Genomic DNA, 14,659 nt, shown 5'->3' on the forward strand with positions numbered 1-14,659 from the left:
TGGGGGAAAGCAGCGTCAACCGCCCGAAAGTACAGGGCCCTCCGGACAAACGAGAGGGAATGCCTGCCCAAGCTCGGACTCCGCAAATTAAAAAGACACCCCTGGGTAGCATCCTTGGACGGCCGTACAGTGTAGATGATGATTTGATGTCAACTTCGTCTCGGCACCAACTGGTGGCCTCATATCGTTGGTTAATTTGTTTCACCTCCAGGAAGGGGCTGGACTCAGGGTAGGGGAAGAACAAAAAGCATAATGAAGCTTGTGCAGAGCCGAGCAACTCAAATTCAGCTGGTTCGTCCATTGTTTTGTCGAGAGCTTCCAGCAGCTCTCTCCAAACCTCTTTGGGCTGAGGGCTGTTCCAGAATTTAAGGGAGCCAGTTTGTGAAATAAGTGGTTGTAAGATAGGGAAAAGGGGGGGAGGGAATTCACCAGCCCTGAAAGGGATTCCCACGAGGCAGGTCGACAGAGGGTCTGTTGCTGAGGCGGTGGACAGACAGATGTGATCCTGTCCGATTGCTTGTGCCAGGGTCCGCCACACGTTGGCCTTGGGCTGGGGGATGATCCAAGCGCTGGATGGTTGGGCGAGGAAAAGCAGCGTAATCAAACAGAAGAGTTGGGGTCCAACTGAAATAAACGGAGAAAATATGTTAAAACGGAAGGTTCCGGGGGGGTTGGTTCAGCCTGGGGGGCACCGGCAATGGAGACTATCTTCCGCTTGCGCCTTAGAGCAGAGTGGGTCACTTGAGGTGGGGCGCTTGGTCTGGACATCTTTCCTGGGAGGAATGGTTTGACCCATTTCGAAGGGACCCATTTGAGCCCGGCGGGGGTGGACACGCAAGCGTATCCACGACCCCAGGTCACCAGGTCAAAGGGCCCTTCTGTCCTCCAGGTCTCTGGGTCACGAATTAGGACCGGTGGTCTGTCCTTAAACTTGGTTGCCTGGCTGGTGCTAAAGTGTCTCGCGATGGGCGGGTTCAGGCACTCAAAACTGCAATTTAGAAAATTGATAGTGAATAAGGCCCTGGCGAGTCGGATTTGAGGGGATTCCACCTTCACTGCCCCTTTCTGGTGTTCTAGAGTGCGTTTGAGGCTCTGGTGGGCCCGCTCAACCACGGCCTGCCCTGTCGGGGAGTAAGGGATGCCGGTCTTGTGGCTTACTCCCCACTCCTGCAGGAAGCTTCGGAACTCCCTGGAGGTGTACCCTGGCCCGTTGTCCGTCTTGATTTCTTTAGGGATGCCCAACACGGAAAAGGCAAGCAGCAGATGCTTTTTGACATCTGCCGACCTTTCCCCTGTGTGGGCAGAAGCGTAGACGGCCCCAGAAAAGGTGTCCACAGAGACATGCACATATTTGAACCTGCCGAAGCAAGGGATGTGTGTCACATCCATCTGCCACACTTCACAACTGTGAAGCCCCCTCGGGTTGGCGCCGGCGCTGATGGCTGGGAGTTGAAAGGCCTGGCACTGTGGGCATGTGGCCACAATCGCCTTTGCCTGGTCCCTCGTCAGATGGAATTGACGGACCAGGCCGGGCGCGTTTTGATGGAAACGCTGGTGGCTGAGTTTTGCCTGTTGAAAGGCATCGGGAAGTGGGGCCATCTCAACAGGGGCGGCTAGGGCATCGGCGCGCCGATTGCCCTCCGCGATGAACCCCGGAAGGTCGGTGTGTGACCTCACATGCATTACATAAAATGGTTGCTCTCGACGGGAGACCAGATCTATTAGTCTCGAGAGCAAGTCAAAGAGGGCCATGTTCGGAACTTCCTGGAGGACTGCGCTCTCCGCCCTGGAGACAACACCGGCAACATAAGCCGAATCCGTAACCAAATTAAAGGGCTCGGAGAACCTCTCAAAGACTCTGACGACTGCGGCCAACTCAGCAATTTGAGGTGATCCCTCAACTGTGGCAACATCGGTCTCCCATTGCTGAGTTTGAGGATCCCTCCAAGTCGCCACTGACTTGTGGGATGCTCCGGACGCGTCAGTAAAAATGGTCAGTGCTTTTAAAGGTTTCCGGCTTTGAATTTTTTTTAAAGATAATTTGAATTGAACATCCTGATTAAATAATTTGTGGGCCGGTCTGTGGATTGAAATTTGGCCGGTGTATGAGTCCAACGCGAATTGGAGAGCTTCATTCTCCCCGAGGAGATGTTCCAACATGGCCTTAGTCAAATGGCCCGAATTTAATTGGATAGGAATATGAATGCATGTGAAGTCAACTCCGGCTAATTCCCGGATCCGGAAGCGAGCCTTCCGGATCAACTCTGCCACCAACTCTTGTGGCCTTGTCATTCTTTTGGACCTGTGATGGCTGAGGAACACCCACTCTATAATCAAGAGGGGGTCCCTCGAGCCTCGGTCCTTAGATGTTTTTGCTGTTGGGTCCCACTGGAAAACCAACCCGTGGAGGTGTGGCAGGGTTCCTAAAATGATGAAGTTGAACGGCAGATCCGGATGGCATCTGTGTGCCTGTCTCTGTGTGATGGTCTTTTGTACCTTTTCCAAGGCTGTGGCGGCTTCCTGGGTAAGGGTCCTGGGAGAACTGAGCTCCTCTCCCCCTTTCAAAAGATTGAAAAGGGGGGCTAGGTCTTCCGTAGGAATACCCAGCCAAGGTCTTACCCAATTTAAAGCCCCACACAGTTGGTGGACATCCGCTAAAGTGGACACTTTTGCATTGATGGCCAATTTTTGCGGCACAATGGTCCGCTTGGTGATTTCCAGGCCAAGGTACTTCCATGGTGGCATCCTCTGAATCTTTCCTTCCTGAAGCTCGAACCCTGCAGAAGTCAATGCATTGATTGTCAGGGCAAGAGCATGGGTAAGTGAGTTGTCGTCAGGAGCACAAACGAGTATGTCATCAATATAATGTAAAATGATGGAATTCTTTGCTGCCTGGCGGACAGGGGACAGCAAGGAAGAGACGTACCGCTGGCAAATCACAGGAGAGTTCTTCATGCCTTGCGGCAGGACTCGCCAGTGGTACCTCTTCCTTGGGGCTTCTCGGTTGATGGTGGGAACCGAGAAGGCAAAGCGGGGAGCGTCGTCCGGGTGCAGGGGAATTTGGAAGAAACAATCTTTTATATCTAATACGGCCAAATTCCAATTTTGGGGGAGCATGGTTGGGGACGGCATCCCTGGTTGGAGAGAGCCCATATCCTCAATAATGTTGTTAATTTGGCGGAGGTCGTGGAGGAGCCGCCATTTGTCTTTGTTCGGTTTTCTGATAACAAAGACTGGGGAGTTCCACGGTGACGTGGACTCCACGATGTTTCCTTTCCTCAGCTGTTCCTCCACGAGTTCCGTGAGCGCCTGTAGTTTTTGTTTGTTCAGCGGCCACTGCTCTACCCAGATAGGTGAATTTGATTTCCACGTCAATTTTTGGGTAGGGCGCTCTTCAGTGGCCGCTACTGAAAAAGCTGAGGAGCCTTTGGTAAGTCAATTGTGGCTCCCCACTGGGCTAAAACATCTCTCCCCCACAGGGGTTCCGCATAATCTAAAACAAATGGGCGAATAGAAGCCAATTGCCCATCCGGCCCCGTAATTTGCACCACGCTCTTGGACTGTTTAGCTAATTGAACACCCCCAATGCCCTGGACTCGTCCAGCAGCGCTTTGCAATTCCCACTGTGACGGCCATTCCCTTGCAGGAATGATCGTCACGTCTGCCCCTGTGTCCAACATCCCGTTTACCCTCGTAGTTTGTCCCTTGTTGGAGAGCTGGCAGGTGAGCCGAGGCTTCCCACGCCCTAGTGCCTGTGACCAGCACACGTCTAGGGCGGGGGGCGAGATGTTAGTGTGAGCCTCCTGCTCACACTGCCAAAACTCAGAGAGGGAAACAGGGATTGCTTGGGCGATGATTTGGCCCTTGGGCAGGAACACGGGAGGGTGAATACAAATAACTCCAATAGCGAACTTCTCCGTGTTCGCAGGCAGCATCCCCGGAATGATGGTAATTTCCGGGGGTGTGAACTTTGTGTCTCCTACCACAACACACTTACTTCCGACCCGAAACCAAGTACCTGGTGCCTTGAACGCGACCATCGCGAGCCTGCACTGAGAGTCCTTGATGTTAATTGACTCAGCCAGCTGCAACCTAAAAGGTGAGACACAGGAAGATGTCGTTAGAATTGGAAGAGTCTCCATTGGAGAGATGGTCATGTCCGGTGAATTCGTGAAAGGTGAAGTGCGGGATTGGGGTCCCCTCCCTGAATTCCCCTCATGAATGATGTTACCACCCGCCTTATTTCTGTCATAGCGCAAGGAGGGGTTGCGCTCAGAACCTAGTTTTTTTGTTGATTGTCGCTCCCTGCCATGGGAGCCGCCTGCCTCCTCCGAAAGTCATAGAACTGACTTCGCAGGGGGCAGTCGGGCATCCAGTGGCCTGGGTCACCACAAAGGTGGCACTGTCCCTGGCTTGGTCTTCGTGGAGGTGCTGGAGTCCGTTGAGCCGCCATCACGTCTCCCCCGAGGTCTGCCGCTTCTGCGAAGGACACCCGGCGCGTTGGTGTTCTTGCTCCGGGGTCCTCCCTGAGGATTGATGGAACTTTCCTCTGGCAGACCTCGATCATCTTCTGGATGGTCGGTGGTGGGTCCAGCGGGAGACTTAAGATGGCGGCTTTACAGGCTGTGTTGGCGTTGGCATTTGCCACTTCGGTTAAAATCTCCAGCCGAGCGCTCTCCGCCTGGACTTGCTGGTCTATAGCCCTGCGGAGGCGCTCAACAAAGACAATAAAAGGTTCATCTGGCCCCTGACAGATTTTAGAAAAGGTGAGGGCCGGTGCAGCTGGTTTGAGCGCCAGGAAGGCCCGTTCAGCCACCTTGGCGCTTTCCCGGAGCGCTTGACGGGGGGTAACCCTGGCTTGGGTTGCCCCGTCGGCCCAATTCCCAAGACCGACTAGTAAGTCGGTACAAACCGCCTCACCACTGGGAGTTGTGGCTGTTTGGGTATTCTCCCATAAGTCTGGGAGAATATCCCTAATACCCTTTTTCCATGCCTCCTCCCACACTAGGAATTCAGTGGGATTGAGGAGGCATGAAAAAAGCATCCGCAAATCGGCGGGTACAACATTTGTTTCTAACAAAGAGGCCCGAAGGAGCCCCCGGAAGTACTCACTCTCCCGGGAAAACTCCCTCTGAGCCTTGCACAACTCCTTAATGGTGGAGTGGGGGAATGGGGTCCATTGCGCCCGGGTGGGCCCTTCACCCTCCTTAATGTATGACACTGGGGCCGCTGTGATTAGGGGCGGCGTACCAGTGCTTGGATTCCCCCGGTCCCCACCCCCGGAAACCGGAGCGTGGGAACCGGAAGGAGGGGCGTGGGAACCAGGAAGCCAGGGGGAGGGGCCAGGTGTGGGAACCGGGGCGGAGCTTTGGGGTGGAGCTGATGGAATTGGCTCCGCCCGAGGGGCGTGAACAGGAGGCGGTACTTGGGAAGAGGGAGGGGAAAGGGGCGTGTAAGAGGGTGGGGGCTTGGGAGAAGGATTAACATAATTTGGGGTAGGGTTAGGGAAATGAGAAGGGGTGGGGAAAGGGTTGGCGGGAGAGAGGAAAGGATTGTGGGGAGAAGAAGGGTTGGTGGCGGGAAAAGCCATGTGGCTGCCACCATTTTGGACTCCACGGGAGCCATTTTGAGAGCCAGTCTGGGGGCTGCCACCCTCAGGAACTGCAAAGTTAACTTTAGGTTTAACAACTGGGGACTTGGGGGAAAAGGGTTCCGGGGACTGGAACGAGCCCTCCGAAGTCTGGCCAGGACTCCGGAGGCGGGGGGTCAGGGAACCCTGAGGAGAGCCCGGAAGATGGTGGGTGACCGGCGCGGTGCTCTCGCGAGCTGCTCCCCTCAGGATTCCTTTACTTTTAGGGAGAGAAGGGGTGGAACGGGGGTCTGGGATTCGGGGACAGGGAGAACATGAACTGGGGGGTGGTTGTTCCCTCAGTTTCTGTTTTTCGCGTATAGCCGTCATAATTTGGAAGCTCCAATATACTAATTTTTTGTTCTTGGATCCCCCCTTAGTTTCTAATTGAGTTAATTTTTCACCGACCCGATTCCAAAATCTTAAATCATCAACCAAATCAGGGGAGATCTCTGGAAACTGAGTGAACAACCATAAAACCAACTCTTTCAACTCCCTTTTAACAATTTTAACTTCCCTCCCCCCAAGGGTATCCACAACTTGGAAGTAAACTCTTTTCTGGGGGACAGAGAGTTTCACACCCATCTCTGTCCCTCAAAACGAAACTTCGAGGTGCAACGAAAAATAACGCGAACGAAAAGCCCCAACCGCTGGCCCCGGCCCCACCGAGCCCAGGGCGAAACCTCTGACCCGACCGGACAAAACCGGGGGATCGGGCGGGGGATAGCTCACGAAGGTGGTAAGCTGGAACTACTCACCCCTGACCAGCGGGAAGTGGGGAAAAACCTCGAAGTCCGCAGCTCCCTCCCGGATCGGCTCCTGGGTGGCGAAGTTCCCGATCCGATCCCCGTCCGGAGCGCCACCCCTAAAATGGGGTCTGCTCACGGAGCAGGGTAGCTTGACGACCACGGAGCAAAAGGTAGTCGACGACGAAGAGACGAAACTCTCGCCGCGACCACTGACCTCCTGCCGTGGGGTCCGGTGATCTTTCGGGGGCCCCACGTTGGGCGCCAAGCTGCCGCACTGCTGTGTCGAGTGTCCTCTACTCCCCCTGCAGCGGGGAGGAGGCAGCACCGGCTGGCTGAGAGCACAACAGCAGCGTGCAGCGGGGGGCACTACCCTAATGCGCCAGGGCGTCGGGGCAGCGCCTTCGACAGGGGTCAGCAGTCTCGCGAGGAGGCGGCAAAGGACGGAGGGAGCCAAAGAAAAGAGGATCCTCACTCGTGGGTGCAGTCCAAAGGGTTTATTGCCTTCAGGGAAATCCACGAGGGAAGACCAAGAGGAGTGGAGTACAGCAACTTATAAAGGGGGTGGATACAGACATTGATACAGCGCCTTCGACCAATGAGGAAGAACTAAGGAGTGGGGTGATATTGGATTGACAAGGACTAGAACCAATAAAACACCGGCTAGGGAGGGGCCCGGGGTTCCTGTCCAATCCCTCTCAGGGAAAGGGGAGAAATTTCTAGAAGAATGGGAGGGGTTTCGGGAGATGGACAGGGCCCAGGAGGAGGGGAGAATGTAACAAAGGGGATGGTCGTCAAGGGAACCGGGGAGGAGACAAGGGTTTGGCAGCTTGCCCAGAACTGGGGGAAACCATTTCAGGGAGAGGGGGAAACCAGGACTGAACCATTAACATAAGTTGGGATTATAACTGGGGAGAAATAACTTCGACTGGGGAAAGGTAATACAAATGGGGGAAAAACTTCGAACGGACCCGCGCGCACACCACAACAAACAATGAAAATCTAAGACTTCTGAATCTCTGTGCGAAGTTTGTGGGGAGTCTTTGAGTAACATAAGGCAAGCACAAGAGCAGAGAGGAAAGGACAGAATGGAAGGAAATAGAGGAAATTTATTGGTTAGGGTTTTAGTTTGTTTGTTTGCTTGTTTATTTATCTTGGTTTGTTTTGTTAACAACTGAAAGATCCTCAAGGAGTAATTCCATTTTGTATGTGAAGAAGGGAGAGAAAAGGATGTTGAAGTTTGCTCTCTCCCCTACCCCAGTCCTGTGCATGTGGTAGTAGGCACCCAGCGAATGTTTCAATCTTCCTGTTCATTAACTTATGAAGCTCTTTTAAAGACATGAGTTCAGACTGTGCCAAATATATGCTGGGCTTGTAATGAAGACAAATGCCCACTTGAAGCTGAGTTCAGACTGTGGAATTCATTTCACTCTGGAACTTTTATCGCTGTTTAATTGAAGTGACATTTGGTCAGTCTCGTTAGATCTGGATTCAGACCAGGGACTTAGAGGTGGAGCTCCAACAAATTCTCTGCTCTAAAGCTGATAGTTAAGGTTTTAATTTTTGTGCTACTTTTACTGTCAGTTAGCCTTGCATTACTATTAATGTTTCTATTAATGTTTGGCTTATCACTATTAATGTAACTATTAATACTTGGCTTATCACGTCCTAGAATGAATTCTACATCTTGTTTTTATTTTCTGTGTTCTCCCAGAATGGCTGAATTGTCTGAAAATCATGAGGATTTGTGCATTGTCTAAATAAGAGCATTACTGGAGTAGGAAATTCCAGAAGAAAATCCTCAGGGTTTTAGGAAGTTATTATGGTACTTGAATAGGATGCACAGTTCTCTTAAGGCTGTAATACAAGGAACTGGCTAGTTCACACACTACTGATTTGAAGCAAGATTGCTTAACACTGATAGCTCTTAGTCTAATATCTCTGAATCTTGAATTAAATTATCTTACTTTTCTGGTCTCAGGCCATTGTGATATATGACACGGAAAAGATAAAAGGAGCTACTTCAAACAAGGATTTAACTAATCAGATATAAGTTATAAACAACTTTATCTGAACTACTCAATTACAAACATCCTTGTGTAATCAATGGAGAGAAATAGCCACAGCTCAGATGCAACTTCAGTATTCTGAAGTAGGTCTACAAAGCAGATGATATGTGAGAATGCAGAGTATTTTATTCCTCAGGTTTTTAGACCAAGGGCTTGTGCTGCAGATTTCTACACTGTAGACATATAATGTAAGGAAAGCTGAATCCTTCTCTGATTCCTAGGTAATTTCCAAATGAACTTTGTTCTCTTTCATGGTAGTACTCCAGCAAAAATGAGAGTGGAGATGAACTTAGGTTTTTTTCTTTTTTTCTTTTTTTTTTTCAGAAATAGCGACATCTTGAAGCTCATTACACATGTAATACATGCATGTAATGAGAAACTTGGAGGTGGAGGTGAGCAAATAAACTGGGTAGAATCAATTAATGCATCGCCTAATTATATCTTTGGTTATATTATTGCAAATACAAATAATTACTTTGGTTACTCAGCCAGATATACCAACATCTGAATCAAATAAAAATCCTTACACCATGGTGTAGAGGGATGTGTGTCAATTTTCAGTCACAGACTTGATCTAGACCTCAGGCTAAGATACATAAACAAATAAAAGTTCTGCTATTGCATTAAAATCTACAGTAAATTTTATGTTCAAAAAATCACATAAAAAAGCACAAAAAACAAAACCAAAAAACCCACCAAAAAACAAACAAAGAAACAAATAGACAAATAAAAAAAGCAAAACATGAACAACAAACTGACTAAACCCCAAAAAGTGTGTTTACAAAATTACAACATATTGCTTAGCAAGATCTCAGGTAAAATTTATTTTCTGTAGAACTTTAAAAGGTGTATTAGCTATGAAGTTCTTTGCTCTGTCAATGCTTGTTCAAGCTTCTTTTAATAGGTAGTTCTGTAAATACAAGTATACTCATAGTAATTTTAATGCTCTTATTATAGCCTATCATTATAATTAGTAAAGCAGTACTTGATAAGGTGCGATAAGGCCTGATTCAAGGAAAAACGGTAGAAGTTTGGAGAAAATTCCTCTTCACAATCTCCCCAATTTTACAGAGCATATCTGAGAAATTTCTCTAAATAATGAAAAGTATTAAGTATCTTAGTGCTTTGTTTATGTGCTCTATCTCAGGCATTTCCTAGAACAGAAGATGATATGAGCTATCATTTAAATTTACCTGTTTCTCTTCAGTAAACATAAGGAAAATCTAGAGAGCTCTCAGTGAGATAAAAAATATATGTAACCGGCCAGATGAATTTCGCTCCTCAACAAAAAAACAAAACAAAACAAAACAAAACAAACAAACAAACAAACAAAAACCAAAAAAAACCCCAAACTAAAACAAAACAAAAACCCCAAAAAAACCAAAACAGATTTAGTGAAGCACCTAAATGTGTTAAAATTTCACCATTCAAACAGTTGTAAATATGGAAACAGACATGTTTTAAATAAACATATATCATTCATATCAGGTGGAGTTGCTTTAGACAGTTTCCAGTATAATCAAATGAGTAGCAGGTGTACACATATTTTTATAGCTCTCTTATTTCTTGTCTTTTTAAAAAACCAATTTATTTTTAATAAAATAATAAAGAAAATGGTTTCTATTACAAGAGCAGGGAAATGAGTTCAATAACTTAACCTTTCCCTTCTCCCCACACAAACCCATAAAAATAGCTAGGCAATGCAGTTAAAGACCTTGCAGACTACTCAGAATATAAATAATCACATCTAGTACAAATAAACAAGCAGTTACATTGTTTAACAATTAATGCCCAACTCATGAATAAGAACACAGAACTGACACAGAAATATTTAATTTTGTATTATGGAACATCATTAGGAACTATTTGATAGAACACAAATGTGGTAGAGTCTCTTAAAATGCATAACTTTCGCATATGATCAGTTCTCTCATCAAGACACTTTGTTCTTATGCAAGGAGTTTGATAATGATGGAACTGATGACATGCAGCATTTTAAAAATGGGGTTTATAATAGGTGTAACTGAATGGTGAAATTTATTTTGTCTTCTCTTTTATTGTTTTCTTGTGGACAATTCTTTTTGTGGGCTCTGGCAATTTGTTGTTTAAGCTTTTTCTTCTGCATACAGCCTCTGCTGAAGAAGGAAGTGGCTGATAAGAAAAGGAGGTGGCTGATACACTCTGGGCTAAATTACTCTACCTTTCCAAACAGGATAGGCTGGTATCTCTTTATACCTTCCTTTTCCTCTTCTGGTATTTATAGTTAGAGAGAGATTCTCTGTTCATAAGAAACATCTTTTACTTCTGTTAGCTAAAGATCCAGAGAATTCTCAATCTCAAATTGTTAGTATAATCCGAGGCTTCTCTGTCTTAGACCACAAGAAATGTGTGGGGAGTGCACACAACCTGATTCATCTGATGGCTCAAGGCATTCCTCAAATGTTTTCCTCAACTCTCATCCTAAAGATTTTCTTAAAGATCATTGTAAAAAAAAGAGACTTGCTATGTATATTCACCAGAGGCACAGTATGGGAAGGAACTGCAAATGTAAACGGAATCTGGAATGCAGTAAAGAATTGCGTGCTGTTGAAAACCTGATCAGATGAAACTGGGAAAAAATGGGTTTTTTCCCAGTTTCAACTGATCAAAAAATTGCATACAATGTCTAATAGCAGTGAAAAGATCTGGTATAAGGAGGAGTTAAGAGGTGGCAGAAAACAAAAACTTGGACTACCATGCCTATTACAGGGGAACAGAGGCCCTATTTTACAAGAGTAAATAAGAAAATGAAGTCTTATTTTCCACGAAATACTGAATGAGGAAGTGACTCCTGACTATATATTGATTATCTCATAATGGTGGCATAAAATAGTTTTGCATGGGAAACATAAGTTTTTTTCTGAAACATTTTGAGAAACAGAATTTTAGGTATAATGGTCCAAAAACAATAGAATTAGGATGAAATTGAATTAATTGCAACAGAGCAAAATATGTCCTTGCTGGAATAACATGCAACCAGCATGCCATCCCAAGGAAGATTTAACTATTAGAAGTGATCACTCTTTATGGTTCCATTCTCCTTCACCAAAATGGCGATACTAAATTTTGATCCTGCACAAAGTTATAGCTGCATTCATTAGGTCTATTTGTAAAACTTGGATTTGCCATTGACTGAAATACCAGAACTATTTTTCTTGTCTCAATATGATCCAGAAAATTGTGCCTGCAACCCATAACACAAGCTGTGCCTGGACTTGATGGAGCGAGTCCAGAAGAAAAGCACTAAGTTGGGCATAGCACTGGAGCATCTCTCTTGTGAAGACAGGCTGAGTGTTGCGGCTGTTGAGCTTGGAGAAGAAAAGACTCACGGGAGACTTTAGAGCCCCTTACAGTGCCTATAGAAGCTACAAAAGAGATGGTGAGGAACATTTTGCAGAGTACTTAGTGATAGGATAAGGGGAATGGCCTCAAGTTGGAGGAGGGTTCGTTTAGATCACATATTAGGAGGAAATTTTTTATTATGAAGGTGGTTGTCCAGTGGATTCCTCATCCCTGGAGGCGGTCAAAAGCAGGCTGGATGGGACACTGAGCTACCTTGGTCAGTGGAAGGTGTCTCTGCCATAGCAGGTGTTGGAACAAGATGAACTTTAGGTCCATTCCAACCCAAACTATTCTATGAATCTATGATTTGTCACAAAACGTTTAGCAATGAAAACAAAAAAATCTTGTTATTATGCACCCTATGTGCCATTTCAATGAATAATTACACATCCTCTATTTAGGTATTCTCTGAAAAACTTTTTGAACAGTCCCAACTTGGAAAAGAAGAACTTCTTGACCTCTTCTAGACCAATAACCAAGAATCCAGATTTGGAGCAATCATCCTCGTCTGTACCACAGATATTTTTCTTAAGGCTGGCTTTATCAGTTAAAATGACACTGATAGTTATATGACAGCAAAAATTAAAACAAAAAACAAGCCACAAAGCAACTGGAAAAAAAGAAAAAACAAAACAAAAAAACCCAAAAAACCCCAGAAAACATTTCCCTAAACTCTCAACTCTTTGTTAGTCCTCAGTATGCAATTTCAGTTTCTTTTGTTTCCATTTTATTTGCTTTGATTTATAAGAGTTTTTATTACACAGATATTTAAAGAAATTAATGTTTAATGTTGTTTATACAATAACTCATGGGTCTGATGCAAATTCTATTGAAATAAAAAGTGAATCTTTTCATTATTTTAGATTGTATTGGATTAACCTTGAAATCCCCATGTGTAATTAATTATTTGTTATTTTGTAATTTTTTTCTTTTGTGTATGTGTGTGTGTGTGTGTGTGTGTGTGTGTGTGTGTTCAATATTTGTTGTTTGTGTATTATTGAATTCAAATCAGAAACTATAGCCATACTGTGTGACTTGTCTAATCTCTTGCAGGCATCATGACTAATCAACACAGAATGTTGTGTGATTGCAATTTTCAGTCTTTGGATCCTTTCTGAATATGTTTATTCTTAACAAAGAAGATAACTTTTTCTAAGAAAGGTGATTTTCTTCCCTAATGTGTTTTAATGGCATTTTAGATTGTTTTAGAGTTTACTAATAGTGGTAGGAATTTTTTCAAAATTTACACTGAAAACTGTTGCTAGCGCTACCACCAGTGAATTTTGATGAACAAAGAATTCAAACCTGACTTCAGTTATTCATTCTTACATATAAAAGCAATGAATGGAAAAGTGAATTTTCTCTTTTATTCAATTACATTGATAAAAGTATGTGCATCTGAATATTACAGAAGTAGGATAAGCTTCTTCTTACAAGAATTCCGAGAGATCCATTTTGAATCCTCAGAACTGAAATATCGTCATTTTGCACAACCAGAAAATTGTGCAACACAGATTACAGAGCTGCTGTAAACCTTTAGTAAAATCTTACCTGGTGTAAAGGTATCTTGTTTTAGGAGCACAAAGAGATAGACAATTTCTATTCCTAAAAACAAACATTCTGCTTTGAGAGAAGAGTGACAAGAGATAGAAGAGAGCAACAGCAGTCATAGCAAATGTCATAAGTTAGTGATGAGCACAAAAATTTGCATGACTGCTAATTCTATAGACAAAAACCCCAGTAATGATGGGATTGATTAAAATTTATGACTTAGACATACAGGAAGTTTTACGAGAATTAAAGTAGGAAAAATAACCAACAGTTATTTTGTGTGTGTCTGAGTTTGTTTAAACTGAAATAAAAATGGAGAATACTGGAATGATTTCACAAATTTATTTAAAAGTACTTTTTATTTTATTGTATTTCTATGTTTAAGCTGTATTTATGTGGAAATTCTACATGTAGCATTTTTAATATCTTTCGTAAAAGAAAAAATTAATAACCAAAAAAACCCAAACAAACAAACAAAAAAAAGCTTTTAAGCCAATCTAATATTTTCTATGCTTTCATTTTGTCCAGGAAAAAATACCATTTTGTTGATAAAACAAAATGATTGTTTCCTACTGAGAGGGGAAAATTAGCTTTTCTTTATTTCATTGTTTTGTGAAAGAAAAATGAGAGTGGTAAACATTGTCTGAGAACTTTAATTTCTAAATTAAAATTATTGTACTGCACTCCCTGTTGAAGTGGATGCCTATTCCTCCTAAGCTGTCTGCAGTGATGGTGGAATGCATCTCTCCTTTTATTCCAATGCACACAAAATATCAGTTTTTAGAGAGTCAGAAGGTTTATCCTTAACCTGTAGTTTTGGATCCTATGATTATTCCAGTGAAATATTACTATGGGAATTTCACTGGCTGAAATACACACACTGCTGAATGTTTCGTATCTTTTCAACAGCTTTATAAATACTTTGATTGTGACCAACAATTCAATGAGATACCAAAGGTAGAATTATGTCCTCTGAACATCTGCTGACTTTGGAGCAGATTTGACAAAAAGAGGTCTGGAGTTAAAATGTCAAGATCCAGGACTATTCACATACATAACCAGTAGCAGTCATGCAGTGCTCCATAAAAAACTTGAGATCCTACTTGATTTAGATGCAGCAGGATCAGGTTTATCTTACTGCAAAAGACATAATAAATACTTTATATTCTTCACAAAATATCAAAGATTTTCCATCCCTTAAGTTTTTTTGTTTGTTTAAACATCTACAGCTGGTAAATTTGCAATGTTTAACCTACTTTATTTGAAATAAAAAAATTCACTTT

This window comes from Motacilla alba, chromosome Z, assembly GCF_015832195.1.
Source record: "Motacilla alba alba isolate MOTALB_02 chromosome Z, Motacilla_alba_V1.0_pri, whole genome shotgun sequence".
Taxonomy (NCBI): domain Eukaryota; kingdom Metazoa; phylum Chordata; class Aves; order Passeriformes; family Motacillidae; genus Motacilla; species Motacilla alba.